The sequence below is a fragment of the Capsicum annuum genome, chromosome 6, assembly GCF_002878395.1.
Source record: "Capsicum annuum cultivar UCD-10X-F1 chromosome 6, UCD10Xv1.1, whole genome shotgun sequence".
Classification (NCBI taxonomy): Eukaryota; Viridiplantae; Streptophyta; class Magnoliopsida; order Solanales; family Solanaceae; genus Capsicum; species Capsicum annuum.
The window spans coordinates 101,651,673-101,662,235 of NC_061116.1; the positions used below are offsets into that span (position 1 = coordinate 101,651,673).

A 10,563-nucleotide genomic window follows, 5' to 3' on the forward strand; every position below is an offset into this window, starting at 1 on the left:
CCCCCCCCAGACCCCACTAAGTGGGAATACACTGGGTTTGTTGTTGTTGTTGTTGTTGTTGATGCTTGTGTGTTTCGAGTAGATATGTTGTAGTATTACTTTGTGGTAGTCTTGTTTCTGTTATTATCTATTGTTTTGGGTACTTCCTGTTGTTTCTTGCTCTATTATAAGGTCACTTTTTCTAGATTGTTTTGTCTTGAGTCGGAGATCTATCGAAAACAGGCTCTCTAACTCACCACTATTTGAGTACACTCTACTCTCCCAGACCCCAGTTCGTAGGAATACACAGGGTATGTTGTTATATTCTAAAGAAAAAGAAATATAAAGACAACCGACATTATATATATATAGATATAGATATAGATATAGATACAGATATGTATGTATGTATAAATATATATATATATACATATATATATATATATATTGATTCTTTTTATATTCTAAGGAATAAAGAATATAAAGACACCGACGTTATCTCTTTCTTTCCCAAGACATCAAGATCTCTGTTTCTTCCCCCAAAGGACGTCAACAAGTTGTAGTTTGCTCCTTTGGCTTAGCTGGGTTCCAGAAGTACAACTCTCTCTTTCTTCCCCAAGACATTGACAACTAGAAATTAGTCACCGGTGAAGTCGCCTGTCGAACTTTTTACAGGTAAGTCACCGGTCGAATCTTAATTTTTTCGCTCAAATGTGTTATTTTGGTCGATGTATCCGAAATCATTTGACCGAATCTCAGACACAAGAAGCACCCGCACCCGCATCAGTCTCGCGTCGAAACGGGTTTGGCGGCAAAACTTAAGAGTCCATGCAACATCAGCTATTATCGCACTTTTGCCTTGGAGAAGGGTCAAAAATGCCCCTAAAGTATGAGATATTCACCATATTTGTCCTCCGTTAAAAATTTGGCCCAATTATGCTCTGTTGTTACTTTGTTGGACAAAATATTCTTTATTTCACGCAGTACTTTACGAAGGGCATAATATTTGGACCTACAAGCATAGTATAAGGGCATGTATTGTCCAATTTAGTACCAAACTGCAATTATGCAACAATTTGTGAAGTTGCATTTATAAAGCAACTTGATAAAATTGTAGTGAATTTTCTAACCTATTTTTAAGCAAGTTAACATGTCACTTTTTACAATTTAAATTATAAGTTCTAAGTAAAGGAGAGTAGAAGTTTTAAGCAAAGATACAACCACCATGATATCATAAAGCAAGAAAATTCACTATATTGCTTCAAAACACAGTAACTTTACATTTCACCCAATCACCAAATGCCATAAGATTCCATCAAATCACAAATGTAGTTACATTACACCAAACTACCATAATTAAACCTGCTTCAAACCAGAAATTGCCTTCACATTCCATCGAATGACCTAACGCCATTAGAACATTCCATCAAACCAGAAATTGCTTTTACGGACGAAAACAAATTGCCTTACAGACTTCTAATAATCTTTCTATTAGTTGGGAGGAATATCATTTAAATTTTAGTTGGGAGGAATATCATTTAAATTTAAGTTCTCCCTCTAATGCCACTAGCGTCTAGACAAGCAGATCTTACCCATCTGCCTTCCCAGATTTCTTTAACAATCTCTCACATCCCCTTCTAATTTTGTTTCCTGAAAGCATATGATGTCTGCCTTCCAATTGTGCATTACACTCTTTATAATCCTTCTTTTGTCTCTATTGTTTAGCCCCCTTACATTCCAACAACAACATACCTAGTGTAGTCCCGCAAAGTGGGGTCTAGAGAGGGTAGAGTGTACGTAAACCTTAACCCTACACCTCAAAGATAGAGAGGTTGTTTTGGATAGCCCCTCAGCTCAAGAAAAAACAACAAATAGTAATGGAAGTACAAGAAACATCAGATTGTAACAGAACAATACTACGACAAAATAATACAATAGCCAAAGTACGAGAAACAACAGATAGTAACAGAAACCTAAAGGACAATATACTACAAGAGTAATACTATGACTACTAACTCCTTCTACCTATTTAGTGTCCCCTATGACCTCCTATCTAATGTCATGTCCTAGGTAACCTGAATTGCATTCTGTCTAATCACCTCACCTCAATATTTCTTATTCTACCATTCCTGAAACCATCCGTAGACAACTTCTCACACCTTGCCACTGGGACATCCAGGCATCTCCTCATCACATGTCGAAGAATCCCAACCTCGCTTCCCACATTTGTCCTCCGCCGAAGCCACACCCACCTTGTCTCAAATATTATTGTTTCTAATTCTAATCTCTCTTAGTATGCCCACACATCCATCGCAGCATCCTCGTCTCCACCACTTTCATTTTTTAAACGTGAGAGTTCTTGACTAGTTAACACTCTGCCCCATATAACGATAGTTGATCCTACCACCACTCTGAAGAACTTGCCTTTAAATTTTGGTGGCACCTTCCTATCACATAAGACTCGGATGCGAGCCTCCATTTTATAGACTGCACCAATATAGTGAGTGACATCCTCGGCAATCTCCCTATTTCCTCAGATAATAGACCCAAAATACTTGAAACTACCTCTTTTTTAGATGACCTACACGTCAGCCTCATGTGTTGTGTCATTGAAACCAAATTAATTTAAAAACAGTTTTCGCCCTTCCCCATTCTCCTCTACCATCCCTCTTAAATTTGACATCAAAGTTAGTAAGTCCCTTGAGTTCTTGTGTACCTCTATATCTTGGTCTTTTAATAAAGACCTCAGCCACCATTTTCCCCATTTTCCCAGCTTCTCTATAGCTATCAATTTATATCAGCATCTCCAGTGCTTGAAAATCCACTCTAAAAAGTTTCCCAATTTTATGAGGTTTTGGAGCATCCAAATGGATGCATCTATCTACTTGTCTAGCCTGAGTAAGAAAATGCTCAAGAACATCTATGAAGGTTTTTTCTCTCCTACCTCCTAAGAATTGTAGAACAGCCTCTTTCTAATGCTCTCCAATTTCCTAATTTGATAACATTGGTGTGCTATCAGCTTGCACGAACCTCAATTAATCTTTTTACAAGCTATAACACTTAGCCAACTCATCTCCTTTAGCGTTGGGCTCTTCCTCCAAAATTAACGGCTTCTTTATTTGCACTTCAAACCCAACAACCTTGTTTTGCAATTATGTAGCTTGAGATCTTGTTAGTGTCCTTTTTGAAACTTCTAAAGCTCCCATCTTTATCTTTGTCCTTGGATAGAATTGAGCTTCTAGGATGCTTTGACCACTGTACCTACATCCATAACAATTGTGTTTGTTGTGTTCTCCCAGACGCGGGTAGACAAATTGACGTTGGGATTCATGTAATGACATGTGAGGCTTAACAAGTGGTAAGTATCTCGTAAGATTCGCCAAGGTGAGCGCAAGCTGACCTAGACACCACGATTATAAAATACGGCGAGAGAACCGGAAAAAGGTTGCTCTACAAATCTAGTAGGAGAGAGAACACAAGGTAAACGTGTGTGAGAGCATTTTCTTACTCAAATTCAATTGAAAATTTGTAAGTGGAAATTGAAAACTCAAACTCACAAATGTCTAAACATTTTCAATTATCATTCTGTTAGCATTTATTTCTACAGATTATCACTGAGGTGACTATATGGTAACATCCAACTCACATCAACTCATGCTAATTAACACGTCTCATGTTTGTGTGTATGAAACAACACCACGTGGAAAAACTCTAAAGGAACACAAACAAGACGGGCGAAAAATAGAAAAATGGAAATTACTACGTGAATTAATACAGAATCTTAGACTAACTAAGCTCACGAAACTTACACAGCAAATGTAAGGAAATTTGAACAAGTATGCTAACAACAAAGTTGACCGAAACTAGGGGTGAATAAGCTTTTTGGTTTTCCTTCCTTGAACCAAGAAAAGAGAATAGAAGCTCAGTGTATAGAATCTTTATCCGTAACATATAATCACCCTGGTTTGGGGGGTACTGGATTCATAGAAGTAAATATAGGAGTGCTTTAGAGACCAATTTGACTACAGGAAATATGAAGACGGATGAATCTTCATCATACACCCCTCGACGAGTCTTAACAATCCCCCGCCCCCAAAACCCAAAAAAAGTTGGTAACTCAATGAGAAAATCTTCTATGCATATAGAGAATTACTTTCTCTGAGACCCAAATTTCCTTGCAGGTACGTTTAGGCTATTAAATATGTTGATTAGTCACCAAGAAGCACAACCAAATTACTACTCATCAAACAGCATATAATGAGAAGCATCAATCTTTTACCAGTTCATCACAATCACGATTGGATAAGCTTTTTCAGATGTTTCATATGACACATTATCTTGTCTGATGGCCAATTAAAATAAGCAAGAAATGAAGTTAGCATTACCATTGAAAGTCTGTCAGAGTTTGGATATTTGGACAATGCACTAGATATTGGGCGTTGCAGAAGCTCTAAGATGCCTTCTAATCCAAGCTTTACGGATATATGCAAAGCTTCAGGTGCATCTGCAAGCATAAGCAGCATAGCAACAGGTTGGACCTCATCATGACTGTAGTCTGACGTTCCACAAGCAATGCATGACTCATTTATTTGATGCAAAGCATAATCAAAAAGCACCAGGTACAGATTCCTTCTTTCTTCCCTCGAGTTTGAAAGCACTAACTGCATTGGTAGAAAGATCTTATTTTAAACAAAACCTTTCTCTTTGTGCTACATACAAGTAATCACAAATGAGATTGCAGACCAGAATATTTTTTTGCAGACAGCTCATGCAACAATGGAATCATTTCACAGAGTCTGCATGCGGTAAAAATCATTTTCCTGTTCCAACTTTAATTTAAAAAATTAAAACTCCCCCTCCCCAGCCCCCAACTTTAGACTATTCCAGCAAATAATATGAAATTTCTTCAGAGATTCTGCACATTTTACAACTTATAACACATAAATGGAAAGCATTGTTAATCCTCCTGCTCAGATTCAAAGAAAGCTTCTACAGATAGTTTGACCCAATGTTTGGCTTGTACCAGAAACAATATACACTTGAAACGTACATTAGGCACAAAATGCCAAGCAAAAGTTATTCCCGTGTGATGGACTCCCAGCACAACTTTAACTCCTAGCAATAGGCACAAGATGTCAAACAAAAGCTGCTCCCGCATGATGCTCTCAGACAACTTTACATGAACTATAACCATTGATAGCATACCTCTACAAATATAAATTCAATTCCTCCAATCAGATCAACTTGCTGAATAAGAAACTCAGGGATAGCTGAAAGATCTTTATAAGATATCTCCGGTATTTCATAAAACATGTTAGTTAACATGCCAATAAGCTTGCTGTGAACTATTTCGGCCCAAGAGTTCATCCTGCTAACACATATAAGCACCTGAACAACCTACAAGAGTATTAAGAGAAAAGTTGCATCAAGCACTTTTGAGACTCGAGATTAACATAGAAACAGAAGTGGCTATATACATGTGAGAAAGGCTAATATTAAATGCAGAACCGTCATTTCATTGGTCATATGGATATTCTTTACAACAACAACAACAAACCCAGTGTATTCCCACAGCGTGGGGTCTGGGGAGGGTATGTACGCAATCCATACCGCTACCTCCGAAGAAGTAGAGAGGTTGTTTCCGATAGACCCCCAGCTCAAGATAAGGATAACAAGGGGATGGATGACATAACCGAAATAAAGAATAGGAAATAATAGAATAAAATCACAGGAATATGAAATACGGGAAATAAGAGCAACACGGAATAAGAAAAAATAGGAACTAAGCAATAGAAAATAGGACACCCACTTAGTAGTGACATACACTCACATCCCAAAGACACCTATGTACACTGACCTATGATTACTAAATCCGGCTACACAAGAATTCTCCTGACTGCTAGCTACAACCCACACACTAACACTAGCCTTCTACCCTAATCCTCGACCTCCATGCCTTCCTATCTAGGGTCATGTCCTTAGTAAGCTGAAGCTGCTCCATGTCATGTCTAATCACCTCCCTCCAGTATTTCTTCGGCCTACCTCTTCTCCTCCTGAAGCCATCCAACGCTAGCCTCTCACACCTCCGAACCGGGGCATCCGCGCCCCTCCTCATCACATGCCCAAACCATCTCAGTCTTCCTTCCCGCATATGGATATTCTTTACGGATGACAAATTGTAACAGTGGGTGTTGACACTCATATTTACAATTTTATGAAGGGGAAGATTAAGAGACAACTTGAAACAAATAAGGCAGCACCTGACGTCATCGAGGACAAAGTACAATAAAATAAAATGCATCAAACTTATCCTGCATTTTCATGTATTTATAAGTACCACAGAATAATATTTTTATTTGTATAGATTCCATGACATACTATTATTTATCTAATACTCCGCCAAACATAATGGCACCTCTTTGCATTTAGAACAATTTAATTTTACCTTTAATGGCATGCTTTGAGAGCGTGCATAAATTTCACGACATATTAAAGACCACAAATTCAAAAGTCTTTCCTTATTTCATAAACTCCACTCCCAGCCAAACAATGGCAGTTTAATTGAAATGCAGGAGGTAATTACTTTCTTTTTCAAAAATCAACTTCATTTAGCAATACTCTTTTCCTTCGTTTTTTTGAATAACCAAGAAAGCCATTGCTACCAGATCTGAAACTAGGTGGATAATGTGTCTATCCCTCAAATATTCTCTCCTTAACTAAAAAAGTTGATTCAGCAGCTAGGAATTCATAATGTTCATTGATATATAATATATGAAATTGATAAACTTCATTTATCAGTCATATCAGATACTTATTTCCTTTTTCTACGTTTAGCTGATCCCATCAAATCAAGAATTACGTCCCCCACTACAAAAACCTTTCTCCACGTGGAACTTTATGGAAGTCCATTCGCATCCTTCTCGTTACTATACATGAAATAAACCAAGTAGGCGGAATATTATCCAAGAAGCGAACAAGAAATGTGTACAATAACAAGCAAAGGTATAGACTCACCCTTATGTCAAGACCTTTAAGTCTGCTCCTCCTTATTCTGCCTCTATCACAAACAAAATATAGTAAACAGCTGAGAGCAGAAGCCCAGATGGATTCTTCCTTTTCTTCTGTCTGTTCATCACATTGAGAATAGACTTTAGAATGAGAATAGCACTTAGCACTTGAGTCATCATCATGGTGCAGTGCTATTAAGTAATGATATGTGAGAAGTATGAGAATAAGTGAGAAGCAGGAGACAATGCTAGATTAAGGGACCACTTTCAACCATTAAAGGGTCTGCAAAAATGAAACTAATAAACTTTGTTATAGAATCCAAACAGCAAATCTATACTAGTGAAGGGCCTTAAAAATGTTATTTGTATTTTTTGCTCTTCACTAAAAGATTCTCTTTAGACAAAATCGTCTTTTCACTATTTTCTTCAAATTATTATTTAATTATTTATATAATATTGACTCCTAATATGGGAGACTCCTAAAATATAAAGAATAAGGATTTTAAAATATATGGTAAAAGGTTATTCTATGTGAGAAGTGAGAAATTACCTAAAATATATCGCATGAAAAATTTTGAGAAAATAAGGAGTCCTAAATATGTAATAAGGAGTCCTAAATATATGGTAAGAAGAGAAAAGTAGGAGTCTTAAAAATTAAAAGAGAACTTTTTTCGGTATGTACAATATTTGACTCCTATTATAAACAAATTCCTACTTTTTATTGTTTGCCGAATTTTTATAAACAAGCCTTTACTATGGAGTTTCCAATTTAGTATATCCGACCTCCTAGACATACCCTGGAATGCATTCAAGGTTTCTAGTAGGTTAGCTACTTCTCCGATTTCCCAATCATTAAGTGCTCTCCAGAATATTAAATTCCATCCTTGTTGACTTCATAACTGTGAAACAGTAGAACTTCTTTGCAAGCTCAAAATTTACAGATGTGGAAAAACATTTCCCAAGTTATTTTCACCTATCCAATTATCATTCCAGAAATCAGTTTTAAATCCATTGCCCACCCTGATAAAGATATTGTTTTTGAATTGTGGTCAGAGCCTTCTTACTGTCTTCCACACACTACACCCAAAAGTACTAAAAACCTCCTTAGTTGTCCACCGGTTGAGAAGACCATATTTTCCAGCTATATATCTTCTCCACAATGCCCCATCCTCTATGCTAAATCTCCATAACCATTTCTATTTCTGTAGAAGGCTTTTGCCAAATTTTTTAAAAAATAATTCCCAACAATTAGCAAAAATGATACTTTACCTAAACAAATAAATTTTGTGCATGGACTTCTAATACAACAACAACAACAAACCCAGTGTATTCCCACTTAGTGGGGTCTGGGGGGTAAGATGTACGCAGTCCATACCTCTACCTCTGATGAAGTAGAAAGGCTGTTTCCGAAAGACCCCCGGCTCAAGGCACAAGATATCACACAAACACATAGTAAAGCACAGAAGCAGATGACATAACATAAATACGGCACCCATAAGGAATATAAAACAGAGGAAAGCAGAGGAAAGCACACAGATTCGTAATAAGCATGGAACACTGGATACGGAATCATAACGGGAATAAAAAATAAAAAATAAAAAAACCCCCACCAAGTAATTCCCTACACTAGCAACCCAATCTGGCCCTACTCTTCTGCCGTAATTCGCGTCTTCCAGACCTTCCTATCTAGGGTCATGTCCTCGGTAAGCGTCACACTAGGGGTCCAATTCAGGAAATTTTTACTGAAATTAAATGACATATCCAGGGTTAAAAGGGTCAACTCCCACCCCTATTTAAGCCATTTAACACGTGATTCAGCTGTTTTTCACCCAAAATACACTCTCTTCTCTCAAGTTTCTCTCAAGAACAATCTAGGGTTTCCATTGAGGATTCGAATTCAAGAAGGTTTCACCGTCAATCTTCACAAAATCACGAAATAAGGTATGCATAGTGTTCATTCATGGACTCCTTTCGTCCATAAAGCCCAAGAATCCCTTTTTCTAAGTTCAAGTTTATGGATTTTCTTATGAATTTCATGATTGGGCTGCTCTTGTTCATGTGGATAGTGAGAAATTAAATTCTACTCCATATTGGGTGATAAATTCTATGTGGATTAAATTATTAAAGATATAGATTCATGCAAACCTATGACTAAACCCTTGAATAATGAAATTAGAATTGAACCATGATGTTTAATTATTGTACAATGATGTTTACATGTACCATGCCTACAATATGTTTGATTAAATGCCTAGATGAAGAAAAAGTGACTAAGTAGCATGATACCATGAAATCCCCATGTATGTACAAGTTAAGCCCATCACATGTTTTGATGAAATGCTTCCATAAATGTATTATGGACTATGGTGTTAGTTATATGTTCAAGTAAGTTATGCTTGGTCAGTTTCCTTCCATCGAGTCCTGGGGGTACTCGTACCCGAACCATTAGTTGTGTACCTAGAGCCAATGTCATGTTTTCACGTCACTCTCAGTCAAGCTATGAATCCTTAGACTTCAGACAGTTTTATGACTCAGGAAATCTCCATGATCTCATGAACTCAGTCAGTTGTCAGATATTAATAGTATTCCGTTAGTCAACGGAATTCAATAACTCGGTACATGTTCAGTTCAGTAAATCATGTTCAGGTTCTATTCAGATGGGAGTAGAAATTAGCACCGAGTGAACCCAAGGATGGGAACTCACCTGTTATATGAGGGTGTGATTCTTAGAAGCAATCCTTGCGTTCCAGAATTATATAGCCAGCATAGGTTGAGACATCATAGACTACTATATGAGGGTAGATGAGGTGGCTTAGCCTGCTATATGAGGGTTCCCACCATTCTCGTTAGAGTTACCTATTATATTAGGGTCACTCACATGTTATCCTTACCAGTGGCGCGGTATTGACACCCTTCCAATCAGGTCATAAATTGGACCCCTATTCAGCTAGAATGCATCATTTGGGGCATGTCAATTAGATAACTACCTCCCACAATCTCAGTATCAGTCTCAATAAAAGAACTCAATAAAAGAACTCAGATAGTTGTTCAGAATTTAGGATTGTCAGATACAGTACAGAACTCAGCTAGTTCCATCATATTCAGGACTATCAGATACAGTCACTTATGTTATCAGTTATCAGAATTCAGTCATTAGTTATGTTAGTCACCAGTATACTCAAGTTATCACGATTTTAGATATAGTTACTATGTATGCCTGCATGTATTTTCATGCTCATTATTAGTCAATTAGTCAGTATTGTTCATGCATATAAACCCAATGCATTCAGCCTACCTCACATGTATACCAGTATATTCAAAGTACTGATGCATTTGTGCTATGGTGTCTTATACCATAGGTTCAGAGATACGAGCTTCAGAGCAACAATAAATTCCAGATATCCTCAGACAGAGTTAGAAGTGAGTCCTCATCTTTTGAGGACATGATTATTTCTGTATTATCTCATTAATCAATTTATTAGTTGGAGTTAGTTGGGGACATGTCCCATCATCTCCTTACTCAGACAGTTCAGTCAGTTAGAGGCTTTCTAGACTATCATGTTTCAGACTTCAGTTT

General features: G+C 37.2%; 1 protein-coding gene and 1 long non-coding RNA gene across 2 annotated transcripts in view; one reads left to right on the forward strand and one right to left on the reverse strand.

Moving 5' to 3' along the window:
* The window catches only part of LOC107873238, a gene marked incomplete in the record, with an annotated part of 47,114 nt that overhangs the window by 24,258 nt on the left and 12,293 nt on the right, over positions 1-10,563 (forward strand).
* On the reverse strand, positions 2,711-7,349 carry LOC124899698. Its single transcript, XR_007057095.1, has 4 exons — positions 6,994-7,349; positions 5,185-5,376; positions 5,030-5,094; positions 2,711-4,640 (listed from the first exon to the last, which is right to left on the reverse strand). It is a non-coding gene; the product is annotated as an uncharacterized LOC124899698 (long non-coding RNA).